At 36.1% G+C, this 23,165-nt stretch overlaps 1 protein-coding gene and 1 pseudogene across 4 annotated transcripts in view; both read left to right on the top strand.

The window, feature by feature from the left end:
• TET1 (tet methylcytosine dioxygenase 1) overlaps positions 1 to 23,165 on the top strand; it is a 122,695-nt gene that overhangs the window by 41,145 nt on the left and 58,385 nt on the right. The window lies entirely within an intron of this gene.
• LOC111750366 (5S ribosomal RNA) lies at positions 4,875 to 4,994 on the top strand (annotated as a pseudogene).

The raw sequence follows: 23,165 nt of genomic DNA on the forward strand, positions 1-23,165 counted from the left end.
GGGTTGTTGTCTTTTTGTGGTTGCGTTTTAACAGAATCATATAGATTTTAGGAGATCAGGCGCTGGTTGGAGATGTCATAGCTGAAAATTCTTTCCCAGTCTGTAGGTGGTCTTTTTACTCTTTGTTGAAGTCTTTAGATGAGCATAGGTGTTTGATTTTTAGGAGCTCCCAGTTATCTGGTTTCTCTTCGTCATTTTTAGTAACGTTTTGTATTCTGTTTGTTCCTTGTATTAGGGCTCCTAGCGTTGTCCCTATTTTTTCTTCCATGATCTTTATCGTTTCAGTCTTTATGTTTAGGTCTTTGATCCACTTGAAGTTAGTTTTTGTGCATGGTGTGAGGTATGGGTCCTGTTTCATTTTTTTGCAAATGGATATGCAGTTATGCCAGCACCATTTGTTAAAAAGACTGTCTTTTCCCCAATTAATTGACACTGGGCCTTTGTCAAATATCAGCTGCTCATATGTGGATGGATTTATATCTGGGTTCTCAATTCTGTTCCATTGGTCTCTGTGCCTGTTGTTGTACCTGTACCAGGCTGTACCAGGCTGTTTTGACTACTGTGGCTGTATAATAGAACATCATTTTTTAAAAATAGATTTTATTTTATGGAGCATTTTTAGGTTATAGAAAATTTTGTGTAGAAACTACAGAGAATTCCCTTTGTATTTTCTTGTTTTTATACTTTTTTCCCCTGAACCATTTCACATTTTACCTGTAAATATGTCAGCATGTCTCTCCCAGAAAGAGGAAAATTCTTCTTTATAATCACAATTTGGTTATCTCATTGAAGAAGCTTAGTATTGATTCAGTCTAATATATAATACGTAGTCCATTAAAAACATTTCCAATTATCCAAAAAAAATCCCTTTTAGCAGTCTTTCTCCGATTCAGCATCTAGTCCTAGATTCACTTTGCATTTGGTTATCATGACTCTTTGGTCCCCTTTAATCTAGTTTTCCCATCATTCTTTGTGTATATATGCATATGTATGTGTGTGTGTCTTTCTTGACTGATGATTTTGAAAACAATTGTCTTATATTCCACTTTTATAGAATCGTTTGAATTAAGTGATCTGGGTAACTGGCAGTAAATTTCAGGTTTCAGATAGGTTGTCTGATCCATCTCGAGCTGTTACAGCATTTGTTGCAGACTGCCCAATGCTCCCTGAATCCTAAATTCCTATTTGGAGGAGATTAGCAGATTGAAAATGTAAATATATTTGGGTAAACTCAGAGATTAAATTGATTTGCAGTATCTGTACCAGGTGGTGGCAGAATGGAAACCTAGAGAATATGCACTTTAATTATTGGCTCACTGCAAAAAAAGAAAGAAAGAAATGAAGCAGTGTTATTTATAGAGCTATGGGGAAGCACTTACAAAGGCCTTATTGGCTTGAAGTAAAGGTTTTGGTGAACTTTATAAAAAATGTGAAGGGTGTTTGCTGATTAAGATAAATGGCAGCCATATTGAAATGTTAGTTTTATTATTTCATCCATGAAATCTAGTTTATATCCTCACTTAATGGGCACTGTAAGATAGTTGCACTGCAGGTTAGAACATTTCATCAGAAATTTAATCTGGTTAGCCAGGGTTTATTTAAAGCCTCTGAAATCTGATCACTTCCCTAAAACAAGTGAGGACCCATGTATTCGGGCCACATTTCCCTAGCTTCTCACAAAAATTCTTTCAGCAAATTAAAATTTCATATTCTGTCACTTTTCTTTGTGAATTGTCAAAACTGTCTAATTGAGCAATATTTATTCTAAAACATTTCTATCATGTAGGTGGATGTAGTTGAAGATACTATGCATTCTGACATATTACGCCATTATACAAAGTCTGACGTTAGTTTCTGCTCAGTGTAACTCCTAGAGAATTGCCTGTGGAAACTGAGTGCTGTCCATGGTCACACAAAAAAAGACAATATAGTACATATAAATATCTTCCTTTTTTGACTTTTCACTTAGGAAACAGTCAAATTTATTGCTCAAGAAGTGGTGTCATCTGCTGTACAGTGAAATGAGAAAACATCTTGTCTTCCCATTTTTTTCTTGTGGGCTTCATTAAAATTTTGACCTAACTTCGAACGACAAAGAAAAACAGTAAAAGAAGTACAAAATATTTCCACATGCCCTTCACCCACTTTCCCCAAATGTCAAACTTTTAACCATGTTTGCTTTATCTCTCCATATATATTGATTTTTTTCCCCTGAATTCTTTGAGAGTAAGTCTCAGACATGATGACCCTTTACCTCAAATACTAAAAAAAAATTTTTTTAATATTACAGTGTAGTAAAACAAAGGCAAAACTACAGTACAGTGATCAAAATCAGGAAATTAACATTAATACAATTATCTCATCTACCCAGAAGAATCTTATTTAGATTTCACCAATTGTCCTCCCAAAGCCCCAAATATAGCAAAGATAATCTCAGGCTACGCATTGCGTTCAGTTGTTATGTCTCTTTAGTCTTCGTAATATGTTATTTCCAAAGAGTACAGGTCAGATACTTTGTATCGTGTCCCTCAATTTGGATTTATTTGAGGCTTGGTCATAATTAGATTAAGGTCTTGCATTTTTTGCAAGAATACCGCAGAGGTGATTTTGCGATCTTCTCAGGGCATACCAGGAGGCATGTGTTGTCAAATTGTCCCCTTACTGTGATCTTACCATTGATCACTTGGTTAAGGTGATGTCTGCCAGGTTTCTCCATCACAGAGTTACACTTTTTCCTTTTGTGATTTCCTTCTGAGGAGATACTTTGAGACTATATAAATATTGTGTTACTTCTCATTGGTGTTAGCATCCATTGACGTTTCTTGCCTGAATGAAATATTATTATCGTGGACTCTATTTTAACCTAAATATTCTATCTCGTTCTTATCCTTCTAAAGTACCTTGAATTTCTTTTCGGTATATACATGGTCATGTCTTAAGTTTTAAAAATTAAAGGAATAAAACTCTAATCATGAGAAATAGTATGGCTCTATTTACTGTGCTGGTACACAGTGTAGCCGTCTAGTTAATTTTGCTTGAGAAGGGTGGGATACCATGTGGCAAAGCCAGGGTAGCATATAGGTAAAATGTGGATGTTGTGTTTGAGATGTGGAAATAAAAAAGCAGATGTTGGCTGGTAAGGATAACTAGGCATAGAATTCCAAGGGAATAGACTTTATGTCTTCCTTAATCTTGCCCTTATCTCTTACACAACCCTATCATACCAGGAATTTAATACAAAAGAAAGAAGTCCAACTCAGAGAAACTCAATGGAGGTAAATAAAGTAAAATAAAATATAACCAATCAGTAGAAGCCAGCGTGTTCCTCAATCTGGGACAAAGTAGCTTTGAAGAAAAGAAAAAAGATTTATTTGTGAACCAGATGGGAAGCCAATTTTATAAAATACCCCTCAGAGCATAAACAAGAAACGCAACCCACAAAAATTACCTCTGGCTCAAGTTTATAGCTTACACTAATAAGAGCAAGAGTGCTCTAACCCTATGTATCACTGACAAAATAAGGAATACACGTCCAAGTGTAGTCGAAGTCAGTTTTCTCAGGACTGAAGATGCACATGAATCAATATAATTTGAAAGAAAATCCAGTGAATGCCTTTAAAAACAGTTTTCAAATTATAAAAATGGAAAAATCTTGAAAGAAATTAAAACAGAAATGTTTTAATTAATAAATTAAAATTTAATTTTAAAGAAAAAGTAAAATTTCCCCTATTTACTCACTGACCCTCCCTTCCTTTAACCTCTTCAGCTGCATACCTCACAGGTATATATTTTTGATAGTTTTGTGAGTATTGGTCCTGATATAGTCGATATACCAGTGTATCTATAGTTAGGTATATGTAGTATATATGCAGATATATCAGCTTATTTTTTAAACTGCCACATTAGTTTTATCTTTTTAAAAATATTGTATTTTCTGTGGAAGCTTACACAGCAAATTAGGTTTCCATTTGATAATTTCTACAGATTGTTCACTGACATTAGTTATATTTTTCATAATATGACGACATTCTCTTTAATTGCATTCTAATTATTTTGTTACTGTGTTACTTTTTGAAGTGTCTTTTACATAAAGGGAGACCCAGAGATCTTAAATATATTGATAAACCAATTCTGATGAATGCATATTAAAACACGAAGCGTTTCTACACTCCAGCAAGCTCCCTTGTGCCTCTTTCTAGGCAATCTCCCCTTCTAAGCAACTGCTGATCTGATTTTTGTCACCGTTGTTTAGTTTTGCCTTTTCTATAATTTCTTACAAATGGAATCATATGTATAATACGCTGTTTTGGTGTTGAGCTTATTTCACCTAGGAATGTATATCTGAAGCAATGTACATATTGCTTTGAACATATTTAGTTTTTTGTTTTTTTTTTTTTGTAGCAGCTTTTTTGAGACATAATTGGCATGCCATACAGTTTACTCATTTAAAGTGTACGATCCAGTGGTATATTCACATTCGTACATTCATCATTACAAATAATTTTAGAGCATTTTTATTACCTGAAAAGTAAATCGATTCCCCTTGCTGTCACCCCCCAACCCCTCCATTTCTTCTAGCTCTAGAGAACTACTTATCTACCTAATCTACCTTCTGTCTCTATCGATTTGTCTCTTCTGGACATTTCATATAGATGGACTCATACAGTATGTGACCTTTTGTGTCTAGCATGATGTTTTCAAGGTTCATCCACGTTGTAGCATGTATGTGTACTTCGTTCATTTTTGTGGCCAAATAATGTCCCATTGTATGGATATATAATATTTATCCATTCATTAGTTGATGGAAATTTGGATTGCTTCCACTTTTTTTTTTTTTAACCATTGTGAATATCCTAGATTTATATATAAATAACGTCTATGGCCATACCACCCTGAACGTGCCCGATATCATCTGATCTCGGAAGCTAAGCAGGGTCAGGCCCCATTAGTCCTTGGATGTGAGACCGCATGGGAATACGGGGGTGCTGTAGGCTTGGAAACGCTGGTGGGATAGTGGTTAAGTAACCAAAAGGTCCGCAGTTTGAATTCACCAGGCACTCCTTGGAAACCCAATGGAGCAGTTCCACTCTGTCCTGTAGGGTCCGAATCGACTCAATGGTGATGGGTTGGAAACCCCGGTGACGTAGTGGTTAAGTGCTACAGCTGCTAACCAAGATGACGGCAGTTCAAATCCGCGAGGTGCTCTTTAGAAACTCTATGGTGCAGCTCTGCTCTGTAGTATAGGGTTGCTATGAGCTGGAATCGCCTCAACGGCAGTGGGTTTGGTTTTAGTGGGTTTTTATAAATAACGCAGGCCTTCTACATTTGTTTGCCAACTGAGCCTTCTCCCTGAGAGGTATTTTTATAAGTGCACTCTGCAGGCTTTTTTTTTTTTTTAATAGCAATATGTAAAAAAATATGTAGCAGCACTTTGGAAAATGCAGAAGGGAGCAATTGTCAAACAAATGTAGATGGTGCACTTTATTTGCATAAAAAACCGGTAATGCTGCTCTGAACATTTCATGAACAAGTTTTTGTCTCTGGTCAAAATGCTATGTTACAACTTTTGGGTATGCGAACTACTGAGTCATATGGAAACTCTGTGTTTAACCTTAAAGAACTGCCAGACAGCTTCCTAAAGTGGCTGTACCAATGTACTTACTTATGAGAAGTGTGACCCTTACAGATTCTTCCCATTCTCAGTAGCGCTTGTTATTGTCTGTCCTTGTTTTAGCCATACTAGTTGGTGTTGGTGTTAGGAAACCCCGATGGGACAGTGGCTAAGTGCTACGGCTGCTAACCACAGGGTTCGAATCCTCCAGGCGCTCCTTGGAAACTCTATGGGGCAGCTCTACTCTGTCCTATAGGGTAGCTATGAGTCAAAATCGACTTGACGGCACTGGTGTTTTTCTGGGTAGTTGGTGTGAAGTGGTATCTTACTGTAGTTTTGATTTTCCTTACTCTGATGGCTAATGATGTTGATCACTTTTTCATGTGCACATTGGCCATTGGTATATCTTATTTGGAGAACTATCTATTCAGATCCTTTTTCCATTTTTTAATTGGCCTATTTGTCTTTTGTGGTTAAGATATAGCTGCTAACCAAAAGGCTGGCAGTTTGAATCCCCCAGGCCCTCCTTGGAAACTCTATGGGCAGTTCTCCTCTGTCCTATAGGGTGGCTATGAGTCGGAATTGACTCAGTGGCAATGGGCTTTTATTTGTCTTTTTGTTCTTGAGTTGTAGTTGTACGCTATATATTTTACATGCAAGTCCTATATCAGATAAATGATTTGCCAATATTTTCTCCCATCCCATGGGTTGTCCTGTCACTTTAATGGTGTTCTTTGAAGCACAAGAGTTTTTCATTTTGATGATGTCCGGTTTGTTTTTTTTCCAATCCTTGCTTGTGTTTTTGATGTTATATCTAGTAAACCACTGCCTAACCCAAGATCATGAAGATTTATGCCTGTGTTTTCTTCTAAGAGTTTCATAGTTTAGCTGTTACATTTAAGTCTTTGATCCATTTTAAGTTACTTTTTGAATACAGTGTAATATAGGGGTCCAACTTCATTCTTTTGAATGTGTGTATCCAGTTGTTCCAGGACCATTTGTTGTTGTAAAGATGGCACTCCCATTGACTTGTCTTGGCACTCAATTCATTATTTTCGAAACTCATTCAAGTTGCGCGTATCGGTCATCTGTTCCTTCTTATTGCTGAGTAGTATACTGTCGTAAGACTGTACCATACTTTGTTGATCTGTTCTTTCCTTGATGGGCATTTGGATGGTTTCCAGTTTGGGGCGTATGAATAAAGCTACTGTGAATGTCCTTGTATGTACAAGTTTTTTGTGGACTTTTAATTACTTAGGAGCAGATTTGCTGAATCACAGGGTAGATGCATGTTTAACTTTTTTTTTTAATATTTTTATTGTGCTTTAAGTGAAAGTTTACAAATCAAGTCAGTCGCTCACACAAAAACTTATGTACACCTTACTAAAAAAAACTACATACTCCCAATTATTCTCCCCCTAATGAGACAGCCCACTGTCTCCCTCTAAACTCTCTTTTCGTGTCCATTTCGCCACATGTTTAACTTTTTAAGAATCTGCCAAACAATTTTCCAAAGTGGTTATACCGTTTTACACACCAACCTGCAATTACAAGTTTTCTAAATTATGAGATTCCACATCTTCTCCATCATTTGTTATTTGCATTTTTTTTATTTTGGCCATTCTAATGATAGTTATATTCTTTTTAATGGTTACCCTTTTTATGGTCTTATAATAACTGCTTTACTTTATTTTTGAGCAGTGTTCTATATAATACCTAAAAAAATAGTAGCATGTATTAAATTACAATAACATTTGTAAAAAAAAAAACAAAACTGTTATTGTTTAGGACAATTAATTGGCTTCTAGTTTTTCATGACCAAAATTACTGTTAATGTGAACATACTTGAATCAAAAAGATTTTTAAAGATACCATATAATTTTTAGAAAAATGTGTACATTACTCTGGCAATTCCACTCCTCAGTATATACCCTAGAGATCTAATAATAGGGACATGAATAGACATATGCACACCTAAGTTCATTGCAGCTTTTTTCACGATAGCAAAGGGGTGGAAACAACCTAAGTGCCCATCAACAGATGAATGGAAAAATATACACGCTTGTTACCGAATGGATAAATATGCATGTTTGTTACCATACAAATGTGGTACATACACACAGTGGAATATTATGCAGCCATAAAGAATAACAGTGAATCCTCAAAACATACTACACTGTGGATGAACCTGGAGGACATTATATGAGTGAAATAAACCACTCACAAAAAGACAAATATTGTGTGATTATACTTTTTTTATAAGACAAGAAGGGATATATATATACAGAGATCAGTGCTCATTGAGGATTGCCAGGGACAGATGGGGAGGGAAGCATTATCGAGATAGTAGATACTTGTTATTTCTGGTGATGGAAAAGGTAGCATTGAATGTGATGAAATGCACATAACTTGACCAAGGTAAATGATGTCACTGAGAAGTACACAAGAGAAAGGGATGTCCCTATTAAATGATATAACAAATATAATTTTATGACACCACCACCAACAACTAGAAATACATGTGTGATAAAGCAAATATATATGTAGGCATGTAAGTATGAGTATGAATAGGTGAGTACATATGTGTACACAGGTAGAAGTATCTATAAGCATATGTACATACAGGTATGTGTGTGCATGCATGTGTATATAATAAACCACATAGAGAACGCAAGTACAGGTACTTTAACTTAGACTTAACCAATTATCTCATGAGATTGGTTTTCTGGGTTTGAAGACTTAGGATCATGGTCTCATGGGACAACTCAGTTAATATAGTTCATAAAGTGTATGTTCTACATCCCGAAGCTGTGAGTAGTGTCTGAGGTCTTAAAAGCTTGCTAGCAGCCATTTAAGATACAACTATTGGTCTCTACTCATGTGGAACAAAAGAGAAAGAAGGAAACCAAAGACTCAGAGAAAAAAGTAGTCTACAGGACTGTCTACATGAACCTTTGCCCCATCTACCCTGAGACCTGAAGAACTAGATGGTACGTGGCTACCACTATCAACCATTCTGATCAGGGCCACAATACAGGGATCCTTGAGGAATGTGGAACAGAACTCAAATTCTTAAGAAATCCAGACTTATTGGACTGATTGAGATTAGAGGACTCCCTGAGGCTATTGCCCTGAGAGGTACTTTAAACCTTTAATGGATATATATTATCCCTTGAGGTCACCTTTGAGCTAAATAACACACTGGCTCACAAAATAAAGAACATCACATATCAAGTAATAAACTTGTTTAAGAAAAATCATCTTTAGGAGACCCAATAGTCAAAAATCACTCTAAAGCAAAGATGAGAAGGTAAGAGGACAAGGAAAGTAGAGTACTAGAAATGGTACAACTAGAACGGAATGAATGAAAATAATGATACATTGTGAAAAATGTAAGCAATATCACAGAATAATTTGTGTAGAAACTATTTAATGGAACCTAATTTGCTGTGTAAACTTTCCCCTTAAACACAATAAAATATTTAAAAAGTACATTACCGAGAGTGAATTTAAGTGTGGTGCTTGAGCCTGTAGTAACAGTGTGAGGAAGAATATAGTTAAAAGTGATGTGAGAAGGTCTTTTTTGTTTTTTTCTTCAATGCTAAGGACATTATAAGAGATCGCTTTACGTAAGAAATAGGTCTCTTGGTCAACTGGTGGTGAATTTGGGTAAATATATGGAGGAAACAGTACCCATTTTACAGTTTTGTCATCAGCTTTAATCTTTGAATTAAAGATCTGTAGAACACAGAGAAGCAGAATAGAAAATACAGGATGTTTGACAATGGCATACAAAAGCTCATAGTTGGCCTGAAAGTGTTCAAATTTCTAATTTGGATGGATGACATCCCATAATACAATAATTGGAAATAAAAGCTCTTAAAAACCATCAGTGATCCCTGTGGTAACTTGGAGAATGGAGTAGTGCCAGTAAAATTTAAAAAAAAAAAAAAAAAAAAAAAAAAAAATTTTTTCCCACTAAATAGGCAATGTCACAAATGAAGAAACATAAACGTCCATAATTTTAAGTGGTCAACTTCTATGATTACTTTTAAAGTATACTTTATTAGAAGAATGAAATACCATTTTTTGTCACCTGAATTTGGGAAAATTAAAGAATTTGTTACTAAATACTGGAAACTAGAGTTAAAATGGGGCAGTCCTGGCAGAGACTCTTGGTGAAAAAATCAATCAGTACTAGTTTTCTGAATAAAAGTTTGTTTTGGATAGAGTCTTGAAAGCGTGTCCGCCTATTTTAATCTAAAGAAAGGAAGAAAGATTTTTAACAATGTATTGTTAAGTTAAAAAAATAATATATATGGCATAGATATAATTTTTCTTTTAAAAATAGAGTCTAAAATATATTTATAGACATAAAAAGGAATCTGGTTGTCCCTGAATAGATGAGTTGGGATCTTTCCTTTGTTTTTCCTTATCTGTATCTTCTCTCTCATTTTTTCTTGTACTAAGAATGGACTAACAAAACCAAATTTTCAAATTAAGATAAAAAATACAAACCCTAACCTTATGATTAAAGAGCAGAGTGACCACTATGCTGGACTGTGTGGTATCTATGCCTTGTAAGTAAAAGTTGAAGCCACAAGGAATCTCCTGGAGAGGGAAAAAGATTTTAGAGGGAAGTTAGGCTATGATAGATATATATGTTTTTACTTCTTATTTTGAAATTACTTCAAGTTCATAAAAATATTACATATATAGTACAAAGAATTCTCTTGTACCCTTCCTTCAGCATCCCTACATGTTTTTTTTATACAAACATAGCACAATTATCAAAACCAGGACATTGACACATACTATTAACTGTTTTAAATATCTTATTCAAATTTTGCCAAGTTCCTCACTAATGTACTTTTCCAGGTGCAGGATTCAATCTAGGATCCTTCATTGCAGTGAGTTGTCATGTCTCCTTAGTTTCCAAACTGGGATAGTTCTTCACTCTTTTTCTTTCGAGATATTATTTTTTAAATGTTTATTTAATAGTTTTGGGGAAAATTACACAGCAAAGCCTGTTACGATTCTACAGTTTCTAGAGATAGTGATCAGTGGCATTGGTTACATTCTTCACATTGTGTCAATATTCTTGTTATCTCTGTTCTAATTGTTTCACTTCTGTGTACTTAATCTCCCTGCCTCCCAACATTCTCATCTGTGTTTTAAAATAGCTGTTGATCCTTTGATCTTATATAGATAATTTTTAAGAAGCAAAACAAACAACAAAACCCATAATAAATACTCAAGGGTGAAAATCTTTACACTTTGGGCTAATCTGTTACTTAGTTTAAAGATGACTTCAAAGAATAGTTTCAGTTCAAGGTTTTAGAGCAACTCAGGGCCATAGTCTCAGGACTCCTCCAGCTTCAGGTCCAGTAAATCTGGATTCTTTAAGAATTTGATGTCTTGTTCCACCTTTTTCTCCCTTTTTAATCAGGATTCATCTATTTTGTTCCTGGTCAGAATGTTCACTAGTGGCAGCCAGACCATCTAGGTCTGGTCACAAGGTAGAGGAGGCAGTGGTTGGTGTAGACAATTAGGCTGTACTCCATTTCCTTCTCTCATTTGGTGTTTCCTTCTTTCTCTTTTGGAAGCCCTGGTGGTATAGTGGTTAAGAGCTACGGCTGCTAACCAAAAGGTCAGCAGTTCAAATCCACCAGGAGCTCCTTGGGGACCCTATGGGGCAGTTCTACTCTGTCCTTTAGGGTTCCTATGAGTTGGCATCAACTCCACAGCAACGGGTTTTTGGTTCTTTCTCTTTTGTTGTGGATGAATAAAGACCAATAATTGTATCTTAGATAAAACATTGATATCAAGAGTCCTGGTTGGTTGAATTGACTCCACGGCAGTGGGAGTGGGTGGGTGGTTGGTTGTAGAATGTCCCTCAAATTGGATTTGTTTGATACTTCCTCACGATTATATTAAGGGTGTCCATTTGTGGCAAGAAAATCACAGAAGTGATGTGCGCTTCTCAGTGTTTAATATCAGAACGTACGAGATGTCAGAATTTGTCTCACATCTAACAGCTTTTTTTAAATCGTGGTGAAATTCACATAACTTAAAATCAACTATTTTAAAGTGAACAAATCAGTGACATGTAAGGACATTCACAATGTTGTGCAACCTTCATCTCTCTTTAGTTCCAATGTATTTTCCTCACCCCAAAAGGAAACTCTACCCAGTAAGCCTTTGCTCCCCATTTCCCTCTCTCTGGCAACCAGCAATCTCCATTCTGTTTCTGGTGGTAACTTGGATCAGCTGGTTAAGGTGCCTGCCAGGTTTCTCTACTGTAAAATTACTAATTTTCCTTTTTAAATTAAAAAGTACCCTTTGGCGAGATATGTGGTGATTATTTAGATATCTTCCTCATAATTTTGCTCACTAATTTTAGCATATGTAGATAATCCTTGGCTCCCACAGGTATTACCGTGGTGTTTACCAAGTGATTTTCCACTTCTACCATCCCTTCCACATTTATTACACTTGATCTTAGTGAAAAGGCTGAGAAGTGAGATTCCATCTACAAATGCTACTTATGGGAATTCTACTGTAAGGAAGAGCTGACCCATCTTCATCCATCCATCCGTCCGTCCGTCCATCCGTCCGTCTGTCCGCCCACCCATCCATCCATATCAGTAATGACTTGAAGCTATTTATTTTATGGTTATAATCTATTACTGATGTATATTTCAAGGACCAAGGAAGAGTGAGTGGTTTGACTTGTCCTCTTGGCCTTCCAGGGGTAATAATAGTATGACTAATTAGTGAGAGGTAGGAGGAAACAGGATGCTAACTGTTTGGAGGTAGTTTCTAGTTACTTTAGATACTTAAACAAAGGTTGATAAATCACTTAGTAGAGGTGATACAGACAGAGCTCCCGCCTGGCAGGGATGGGGAAACTGGATGCCCTTAAGGTGTCTTCTAACCTTGAGATCCTCTCAGCAGCTTAAGCAGAAAACACAGATGGCCACTTCATAACTTACTTAACAACTAAGCTTGTGCAGAAGGGCTTTGCATCAGAGCTTGGTTAGCCTCTGGTGTATCTGTCACATAATTAGTAAAATAAGCAGGCATCCCAGGTAAGGGTAAGGTGTGTAGAAGTTCAATGTAAATCACCTAAAGTATGCCAGACTTGATGGATTCTACCACTTTCATGCAGCTGGGTTTTTACTTCTAAGAACTAAACATAATGATGCATAAGTTTAGCTCAAGGTGAGTTTTTCATGAGCTGTATAAAGGAGATTATTTCATTTGTTAGTGTAGTTGTGTTTTCTAGTAGAAGGTTGTTGCTGAGTGATTGTTTGCCTGCTACCACTTCAAATCCCTTTTCAACAGTTTTTCCTCTGATGTTCAGCCTTGGATTATTTTCCCACTGACATTCCCATATTTTTCAGCTGAATTGTATACTTGTCTTCCCCCTCCCCATTCAGAAATATTTCTGTGAAGCAATACTATATTTTCATATTTTATGTTCTTTTTTAATGTCATTGAAACTTCCCTTTTAGTAGTTTGCATCATTGGACTCATTTATTACTAACCCAAACTTGCTCTTTGCTCTGTTTTTTAGTTAATTGTTCACATTAGAAGGTCTTAGATGTTATTTGGTCAAGTTGTGCAGACTTCACCCATATTTGATATTGCCTTTCCCATTACCAAAAATAACTAGTGTCTACTATCTGGAAAATGATTCCCCCTGCCCTTCCATTCCTGGCAGCCATCAAAGAATGAGTCTGTTCTTGACTCTTTATAAGAGTGTGACCATGCAATATTTGTTCTTTCGTGATTGGCTTATTTCACGAGGTATAATGTCCTCCAGCTTCATCCATGTTATGTTTCATGGACTCCTCATTATTCTTCAAAGTTATGTAGTATTCCATTGTATGTATGTACCACAGTTTGTTTATCTACTTATCTGTTGGTGGACACTTAGATTGTTTTCATCTTTTTGTTATTGTAAATAATGCTACAATGAACATTGGTGTGTGTGTGTCTATTCGTGTCACTTACTTATATTTCTTGAATATTTACCTAGGAGTGGGATTGATGAATCATACTGTATTTCTATCTTGTTCAGGAAGCACCATAACATTTCCCATAGTGGTTATTCCATTTTACAACTCCACCAGCAGTGTGTAAGGGTTCCAATCTCCCCATAACCATACCAGCATTAGTTGTTTTCTGTTTTTTTGATCCTTGCCATTTGCAGGGGTGAGATGGTATGTCATTATTGTTTTGCTTTGTATCTCTTTAACAGCTAATGATTGTGAACCTCTTTAGTGAAGTGTCTGTTCATATCCTTTCTCATTTTTTATTGGATAGTTTGTTTTTTTGTTGTTGAGTTGTTGAAATTTTCTATGTATTTTAGAGATCAGACCCTTATCAGATACGTCATTGCCAAAGATTTTTTCCCAGTCTGTTGGTTTCCTTTCTACTCTTTGGGTAAAGTATTTTGATGAGCATATGTATTTAGTTTTTAGGAAGTCCCAGTTATCTAATTTATCTTCTGTTGTTTGTGTATTTTTAGTTGTATTTGATAGGCTATTTATGCCGAAAGCTAGATCCCCTAATTCTGTCCCTATATTATCTTCCAGGAACTTTACAGTTTTAGCTTTAACATTTAGATGTCTGATCCATTTTGAGTTAGTTTTTGTGGATGGTGTGAGGTGTGGACCCTGTTTTGTTTTTTTGCAAATGGATAACCAGTTTTTCCAGTACTATTTGTTGAAGAGACAGTTTGTTACCCACTGGATGGACTTCGACACTTTGTCAAAGATCAGCTGTCCATAGACAGATGGATTTACTTCTGAGTTTTCAGTTCTATTCTGTTGGTCTATGTGTTTGGCATTGAACCAGTTCTAGGCTGTTTTGATTACTGTGGCTGTCTAGTAAGTTTTGAGATTGAGAAGTATGTGGCCTCCTACTTTGTTCTTCCTCTTCAATATTGCTTTAGGTATTTGGGGTCTCCTTCCTTTATACATAAAGTTAGAGATAAGTTTCAGTGATGGACAGGACAACTAGAAAGAAAGTTGACAAAGATACAGAAAATCTAAATGACACAACCAACCAACTCTTTCGTAGACATATACAGAACACATCATCCAACAGCAGCAAAGTACACATTCTTCTCTAATGCGCATGGTTCAGTCTCCAGAATAGATCCTATTTTAGACCATAAAGCAAGCTTCAGTAAATTAAAAAAAAAATCAAAATAATACAAAGCATCTTCTCTGACCATAACACTAAAACTAGAAATCAGTAACAGAAAGACAAGGAAAAAAATTAAATACATAGAAACTGAATAACATCTTACTTAAAAACTATTATGTAATAGAAGAAATTAAAAATGAAATTAAAAAATTCTTAGAATCAAATGGGAATGAAAACACAGTATACCAAAACCTCTGGGACACAGCAAAAGCAGTACTACAAGGAAAATTTATAGCAATAAATGCATACATCAGAAAAGAACAAAGGTCCAAAATCAATAACTTATCTTGACAACTTGAACAAATAGAACAGAAACAGCCAAAGAATACCACAGTTACCAGAAGAAAAGAAATAATAAAGATCAGAGCAGAAATAAATGAAACAGAAAAACAATAAAAGAATCAACAAGACTAGAAGTTGGTTCTTGGAGAGGATCAATAAAATGACAAACCATTGGCCAAACTGACAAAAGGAAAAAATAAGAAGATGCAAATAACCAGAATAAGAAATGAAATGAGTGACATTACAATAGAACCAACTGAGATAAAGAGGGTCATAACAGAATATTATGGAAACTTATACTCCAACAAATTGGAAAACCTAGAAGAAATGGACAGATTTCTAGAAACACACTACTTCCCGAAACTAACACAAAGGTAAAAACAAAACAAAACAAAACAAAAACACAAAGGTAGAAAATTAAAAAAAAAAAAAAAACCCAAAAAACTCCCAACAATAAATAAGTCCTGGCCCAGATGGCTTCACTGGAGAATTCTATCAAACATTCAGAGAAGAGCTGACACCAATTCTACTCCAACTCTTTGAAAACAGAAAAGGAAGGAATACTCCTCAACTCATTCTATGAAGCTAACATCACCCTGATATCAAAGCCAGGTAAAGGCAAAAAAAGAAAATTAGAGACCAGTATCCCTCATGAATATAAACATAAAAATTCTTAGCCAACAGAATTCAAAATCATTTAAAAAATAATAATTATAATGATCAAGTAGGATTCATACCAGGGATGCAAGGATGGTCCAATATTAGAAAATTAATCAGTGTAATTCACCACATAAATAAAACAACAGAAGGAGAATCACATGATCATCTCAATCGATGTATAAAAGGCATTTAATAAAATCTGACAGCCTCTCCTGATTAAAAACTTTCAGCAAAATAGGAATACAAGGGAAATTCTTCAACATAATTAAGGTCATGTATGCAAAACCAACAGCCAACATTATTTTCAACAGAGAAAGATTGAGAGCATTCCCCTGAGAATGGGAATGAGACAAGGATGCCCTTTATCACCACTTTTATTCAATATGGTATTGCGAGTCCTAGCTAGAGCAATGAGGCAAGAAAGGGAAATAAAGTGTATCCAAATTGGAAAGGAAGAAGTAAAACTATCCTTATTTGCAGCTGACATGATCCTATACATAGAAAATCCAGAGATTCCACAAGAACATTAATGGAAGGGTTCAGCAAAGTGGTGGGGTACAGGATCAACATGAAAAAATCACGTGTGTTCCTCTACACTAACAAGGAGAACTCCAGAAAGGAAATCAAGAAAACAATACCATTTACAATAGCCCCCCAAAGGGTAAAATGCCTCAGAATAGACCTAACCGGAACATAAAAGACTTATACAAGGAAAACTATAAGACACTACTGCAGGAAACAAAAAGAGACCTACATAAATGCAAGAACGTTCCATACTTATGGATTGGCTGACTTAATGTTGTAAAAATGTCAGTATTTCCCAAAGCGATCTATAGATAAAATGCAATCCTGATCCAATCCCAGCAACATTTTTTACTGAAATGGAAAAACTAATCTCCAACTTAGATATTACTTGAATCTCTGCTAGTGATGTACTCCTCACCCCTGGCAAGAGTCCTCTGTTTACCACATTTATTCCAGTTTTTAGTCCCACATGATTGCTGTTTCTCAGACGGATTTGTCTGAATCAGTTTTGCAAGTAAAATATCAAAAGGCCTTGTAGCAGTTGCTTCATTATTAATGTCCAAATGTATAACATCTGTCGAGGCTTCTTCATGCCGGGAGCCTTGTGTTCTTAAAACTCCTGTTAGTTTCTGCTACTGTCATCTCATTTGTTAGCAGGCATCAAAAAGGTTTAAGAACAGGACACAAAAGCCTACTTGGCAGCATCCCAGAAAGTTAAAGCATAGAGGTATTTTAGGGTCAGGTTGTAACTTTGTAATTCTTAAAAGGGAGGTGAGAAACATTGATTGGTAACAAAGTCCACAGTGTTCACAGAGAGGAAATCATGTCATTTTCTGTTTATCATTAAAAAAACTTACACTCATCGGTGTTGGTCTTTACAACCTTACTCTTATTGTATGATTTTAAAATTCAGTGTTGTTCTTTTTTATTGTGTGACGTCAGTCTTTTGGGAACTATGGCTTCAGAATCTTGTCCTGTTTCTGATTTATTCTTGCCTTCTTTACTGGATCTATATTCCATGATGTTAAGATTTTTATGAGGATCCAAAGATGTTGGTACTTTGGTGATTCCGTGATGGAGTTCTCCGCTTCCATGTAGGCACCTGGATCCAATTCCCAGCCAATGCACCTCACGTGCAGCCATCACCTGCCTGTCAGTGGTGGCTTGCATGTTGGTATGATGCTGGACAAGTTTTTGCAGAGCTTTCTGCAGGAAGAAAGGCCTGGCGATCTACTTCCAAAAAATCAGCCAATGAAAACCCTATGGATTACAACAATTAGACTGCAACCAATCATGGAGACTGGGCAGCATTTGTTCCCTTGTGCATGGGATCCCAATGGGTTGAGGGCCGGCTCAATGGATGCTAACAACGAGAGTATTATAGCCCTAGATCTGAATTTGCCTGCTTATAGCTGGCAAACGAATACTTAAGAGGAATGGGGGAATTTCCTCTTCTGTATGATTATAATCACTTATAATTTTAAAATAATGTGTCCATATGTGATATGAAATATATGAAACAGTAGGCAGGGCATATTCTGCCATTTTATCTCACATAATGTAAGTCCAAGTAGATGATGACCTTTTAGACATTTTTAAGTACCTTTATCTTTCATTGTGAATTTATTTGTTGTGGACAAATTGCCTCTGCCCACTCTCTCAGATGGACCTATATAAGTAGTTGTCTTACATTCTTTTGGACCTTTTTTGTTGCATACAAACATATATAAAAAATGGTATTATACTATAATGTTTTGCCACATGTTTTTTATTTTATTTTTTAAGGTTTTGAAGTATACATGCAAGAGTCTACATAAAGCATATTTGTACAGTTAAGAATTATTGCAAAATGAACAATCTGAAACACCAGTTGGGTTTAGAAATGGAATATTGCCTCAACTGTAGAATCTGCTGTGTTCTACAATATAGTGTGTGACTCCTTCCCATCATGTCTCCTCCCAACCCCCAAGAATAAATTTCTCTCCTAATTTTAGGATCATCTATAAAGTTTTACTATTTCTGTATGCGCAATTGATAATAGCTCTTAGGTGATGATTTCTGTAAGATAAATTCTTTGAAGAGAGATTCTCGGGTTAAGAGCAGGTAGTTCAAAAAATGTTTTTCCCCTAAAATTGTTATTTTTTTTCCTGATTATTAAAAATAATCATATTTATTATAAAACTGGAGCCCTGGTTGCACAGTGTTTAAGAGCTTGGCTGTTAACCAAAAGGCTGGGAGTTTGAATCCACTAGCTGTTCTTGGAAACCTTATGGGGCAGTTCTACTCTCTCCTATAGGCTCACTATGAGTTAGAATGGACTTAGTGGCAATGGGTACATATTATAAAATTATTTAAGATCATTAAACAAATTAATTAAGCACTATACAATGTTTGATGCAGAAAGTGAAAGCCCCCTCCCTCCCAATAACATACATTTTGTGTATGTTCTATGACTATGATAGCATTTATTGTTATTATTTTATAAAAATTGGATCATGGTATATTCTTTGGTATTTGATGCTTTGAATTTTAGTTTATTTTATACTCCCTTCTAGGCCAGTGTAAGTAGATATCCACTGAGATTTTGATAAATTGGAAATGATGGATTTAGGAATATTATTTAAAGATTTAAAGGGAATCACCAGTAAAACTAAAACAGAGTAGTGTATACCTTTTAATTTAATAGGGGAAAAGGGGATAAAAGAAAAAAAAAAATAGCCCATATAGCAAAAAACCTACCAGCACCAAACTTATTACAATAATGTCCATGAAATAGCCACCAACTATAAGAACCAATAGAAGAAACCCTGGTGGCATAGTGATTAAGTGCTACGGCTGCTAACCAAGAGGTCAGCAGTTCAAATCCGCCAGGCGCTCCTTGGAAACTCTATGGGGCAGTTCTACTCTGCCCTATAGGGTCACTATGAGTCGGAATCGACTCGAGGGCAGTGGTTTTTTTTTTTTTTATAAAAGCCAATTAGCTGCTAAAATATGAAGACAATTTTTATGGTTGTGTAAGCTCTGCAAGTAAGTGCTTATCTTGGTTTCTCTTCCTGATTTGCCAAGCCTGAGTCATGCACTAGAATAGGAGTTACAACCTGCCACCTAGATAGAAAAAGTCCAGAGCACTGGTTAAGGGGGAGGGTGTTGTATACAGACCGAGTGCTGGTGGATAAGGAAGGAGACTAGTGTTGCTTAGATCTTGGAGACTTGTTTACAGGAGGCAATAAAAGACTAAACAACAAGTAGATCTAAAATAATTTTTCTTAACAAATTTTGCCATTTGAAGTGCCTGGATATAGAAGAGACACCCTCTGAAAACAAGTATTGGAAAAAATGATATATAGAAACAAGAGGAGGCCTCTGTATTCCTTTGTTCTAAAATAATACTTGGGAATTTGAATAGAAACAGAGATGAAAACTCCCCCAGATTAAACCACCATGGATGATCTGTGTTTCATTTAAATTCATTTGTGTGTTCATTCATTTATTCCCTAAAACAAACATCCAGCTTCATAAATTAGAAATTTGAAACATTAAACAAGTTGAGAGAATAATGCAATAAACACCAGTATAGTCATTATCTCAGTTCAGTAATAGTCTTTTTTTTTTTAGGAACTTTTGGTATGTTGTGGGTATCATCCTTAATGCTGAATCTCCTAAAGAAGAGCATTCTACACAATTATACCATTATTTCAATTTCCTACTATCATCTAATATCCAGTTCATATTCAGATTTCCTCAGTTGTTCCCTAAATAAGACAGACATTTTTGAGCCTTGGGGGACAACCACCCAGATCTGTCCTTGGGGTACTATAGGTCAGGATGGGAAGATAGCATTGCAAATCCTTGATATGATAAAGATCTCTGTAGAGACTATAAGAAAGGAGTGTTAAGGTTTATCTGGGTGAGACTGGAGGATGGTTGAGGAAAACCTGATTCTACAGGTCACCTGTTCTCCAGTAAGAACTGGAGGTGAACAGGTGTTTGCTAGGCAAATTGGATGGGGACGGGTTGTATGACCAAAGGGCATTCTAAGTTGAAGTTGTGACATAAGACACCAAAAAACCAAAAACCTGTTGCTGTCAAATCAATTTCATCACATAGTGACCCTAGAGGTCAGAGTAGAACTGCCCTACAGAGTTCCCAAGGAGCGCCTGGTGGATTTGAACTGCCAGCCTTTTGGTTAGCAGCCGTAGCACTTAACCACTATGCCACCAGGGTTTCCAACATAAGACCAGGTGGAAGCATTGGGCAGGGCTGGGGGTGGGATGGTATGGGGAAAGTGGTTGCAGAGACATTATGTATTGGCCTGGGCAGGGAATTGGAGGACTTGCTTGCTGGACTGAAAAATATAAACTCTGCTTTGGGGGTTAGTGGTTCCCAGGTTCCCTTGCCAAACTGTTCTTTTAATCTTTGTAGCGTTTTTACGCCTAAACCTAAAGTAACCTTACAGTGCCTGGTTTAGGCTCTCCGGTTTTCTAAAGCTTCCCTTGAAGATGCTGATGTTTAGTCAAGTGTGGGAGCACAGCCTAAAGCAATGAGATGTGCATTTTAGAATGAACCTCTTAAAACTGCATTGTCTAATACTTGAAATTTGAGTAGTGCACCTAAGGAACTGGCTTTATCATTTTATTTTAATCAACTTAAAATTTAAAATAAACCAAAGCAGTGTATTTTCCTATTAAATCCAATTTTATTGATCGGTACCACTTTGTTTTATTTTAGCAGTTAAAAATTTAGCATCCAAATTGAGATGTGTTATAGATGGAGAAATATATACTAATTTCAAAGGTTTTGTATGGAAAAACATGTAAAATATCTCTTTGATACTTTTTTTTTTATTGATTACACGTTGAAATGAGGTTTTGGATATGTTGGTTTCAAACGTGTTATTAAAATTAATTTCACCTGTTTCTTTTTGAAATAGGGTTACTAAAAAATTTAAAATTATATCTGTGGGCTACTGTATTTCTACTGGACAGTGCTTAGAACAGTGTGAAGGTTTGGGAGTGGTATATACTAATGGAGAGACTAATCCATTAAGGGTAAGAGATGAAGGAAGGTAAGAGTCTAACAACCACTAGAGTGTAATCTCCATAAGAGCTGGCACTTTGTCCTGTTAACCACGATATCCTCAGGGTCTTGGGCATGTTATGGGTGCTGTATAAATATTTCCTGAATGAATGTCCTGAGGGAGAAGAAGCACTAGGAATGGGGAACGTAAGATGGGCGAAAGGGATGTAAGTAGGTAAATGTTACTTACTTGGTGGCTGACTTTGGGTCTTAAAAGTTGGAGGATTCTGAGAAGACTCATGAGTAATCAGGTGAGTATGGATTGAAGCAGGTTTGGGGAGGGATAACCCATTTACTTTTATACTTTTGCTGGGTGAAGATGTGCAGTTGCTGGTTGACTGAGTTTGGAGTTCAGCATAAAGATCTTGTTTTGATGTGGGAGTCATCAGCAAATAGGTGTAGACTGATGCAAAGTATGTGGATAAATGGAGAGAATGGAGAGAAGAGGACAAAGGGGAATACCATCATTTACATCATGTAAAAGTGGGCAGAGGAGTCAGCAAGGGAGGGTGAAATAATAGGTAGAAAATTGCAGGGATTATTGTAGGGAAAAAAAAAACCCGTGCTGTTGAGTTGATTCCTACTCATAGTGACCCTATAGGACAGAGTAGAACTACCCTATAGGGTTTCTAAGGAGTGGCTGGTGGATTTGAACTGCTGACCTTTGGTTAGCAACCAAAACAGAAATGAAGTAAGATAAAGATGGAATCTAGAAGTCCACTGAAAAAAAATTCTGTAATTTATCACTCAATATATGGTAGTTTTATTATAGTGGCCATTTTTTATCATTACAGTCTCTTCCTTAGCCTTTTCATAGTAAAATTATATATGGATTTGTGGATGTGGCTCAGGGTAGGGAACCACTTGCTTTCCATAGAATTCCATTGGATTTTGCAGTTAGGAAGGACTACATTGGTGAATCTTGAGCAGTTTAAATAGAACATTGGGTGAGGCAGAAGCCTAATTATACTGGGCTGAAAAGAACATGAAAGATAGTGACTGCAGATAAGTATTTGGAAAAGTTTAGTTGTAAACGGTACAGTGAGGTAGGGTTGGGAGCTAAACACTCTTGCAAGTTTTTGCTCTCTTAAGATAAAAAAGACTGAAGCTTGTTATAGCCTGTGGGGAAGGAGCCAGAAGGGATCTTGAAACTTTGGCTCCAGAATGCTGTCTGATTTTCTGTTAGGAATGTGTAAATACCTCTGCATATCATCATCTGCCCTAGTGCTGACTGTGAGTAAATACTCAGTATTCTTGGAGCTTATGTTCTTAGCAAATCTAGGAAGAGATAGACTGTTTTTTTGTTGTTCAAGAGGAAAAACCAGAGGAACTGGCTAGAGGCCCAAGGCCATATGAGCAAGAAGAAAATAATGAAAAGTCAAAACCTTTATTGGTGCCTTGTAGGATCACAATTAACTAGTTAATCTGATGGCCTTCTGCGTGGATTTAGGTGATACAATGTCCCTGAATATTATCTTTGATCCTGGGGAGGATTCCAAACAGGATTGAACTCACAAGACAAATCTCTTGAAATCTTGAGCTGCATTTAAGTCCTATTTAAAAAAATTTGCTTCCAGCCTTCTACCAGTGAGCCTGACAGGAAGAGTGCTTTGCTTCTGAACTGCATTGTAAAACTAGGGTGATTGAATCTTGTCTGATTGAATTAGGTGATTTAGAATTTGTCTTTTTTCTTTTCTTTGAAGGTTTTAAAAATATTAATATGGCAATTCATATTTGGGGCATTATTTTGTACTGATAAAGTTTTCACTGAATCTTAGCCTCCCAATTATAT

The sequence above is a fragment of the Loxodonta africana genome, chromosome 16 (assembly GCF_030014295.1).
Source record: "Loxodonta africana isolate mLoxAfr1 chromosome 16, mLoxAfr1.hap2, whole genome shotgun sequence".
Classification (NCBI taxonomy): domain Eukaryota; kingdom Metazoa; phylum Chordata; class Mammalia; order Proboscidea; family Elephantidae; genus Loxodonta; species Loxodonta africana.